Source organism: Octopus bimaculoides, chromosome 22 (assembly GCF_001194135.2).
Source record: "Octopus bimaculoides isolate UCB-OBI-ISO-001 chromosome 22, ASM119413v2, whole genome shotgun sequence".
Classification (NCBI taxonomy): Eukaryota; Metazoa; Mollusca; class Cephalopoda; order Octopoda; family Octopodidae; genus Octopus; species Octopus bimaculoides.
In genome coordinates, this window is record NC_069002.1 from 26,978,541 (window position 1) to 26,979,486 (window position 946).

The 946-nt window shown below is 37.1% G+C and overlaps 1 protein-coding gene across 2 annotated transcripts in view; it reads right to left on the reverse strand.

Moving 5' to 3' along the window:
* LOC106879376 (ubiquitin thioesterase zranb1-B) overlaps window positions 1–946 on the reverse strand; it is a 197,409-nt gene that overhangs the window by 54,620 nt on the left and 141,843 nt on the right. The window lies entirely within an intron of this gene.

The window sequence follows — 946 nt, forward strand, 5'->3', positions numbered from 1 at the left end:
GTGTGTGTATCTTTGAATCTGTGTTTGTCCCCCCCACCTCATTACTGCTTGACAACCGGTGATGGTGCATTTACGGCCCTGTAACTTAGCAGTTCGGCAAAAGAGGCTGATAGGATAAGCACTAAGATTACAAAGAATAAGCTCTGGTGTTGATTTGTTCAACTACAACTCTTTGAGACAGTGCTCCAGCATGGCCGCAGTTAAATGACTGAAACAAGTAAAAGAATACACACACGCACACACACACACACACACACACACACACACACTGGGCTTCTTTCAGTTTCCATCTACCAAATTCACTCACAAGGCTTTTTTCACTCAGGAGCAATAATAGAAGACTCTTGTTCAAAGTGCCATGCAGTGGGACTGAACCTGGAAACAAAGTGGTTGGCAAGCAAACCTTTTACCACACAGCCACGTCTGCTTCATTTAATTAAGAAGTTAGCGTTTAAAATAGGGCAGAGAGAGGGGAAAAAAATAACCATGTGACCTATCGTTCACAAAGACAAACAGACATTTAGAATACAAACGCAATGTTGGACACTTTTGTTCAGGGCCTTTACACAATTGCGATTCGAATATCAGAGAAGATACAATCATTACTGACTGTTCTAATGTTAATTTCTGCTAATTAACAATATAACGAATGATGTGATGTGTAACAATCCCAGGGCAGAATAAATAATTATAGATGTGAAGTAATTATAAGCATGAGTCATTAAGAGGAAACAGAAGAGAAACGAGGTTGGTGGAACAATTTAATCCCAGGTGTTTTCTTGTAGTACAATAGGACGAAAGCCCTTGTTTATTTATTTAGTAATATATGGCTAATTCTATAACATCTACAACTTAATACATACATATGTATATATGTATGCATGTATGTATATATGTGTGTCTGTATAAATGTGTATATGTATACACACATATATATATATATATA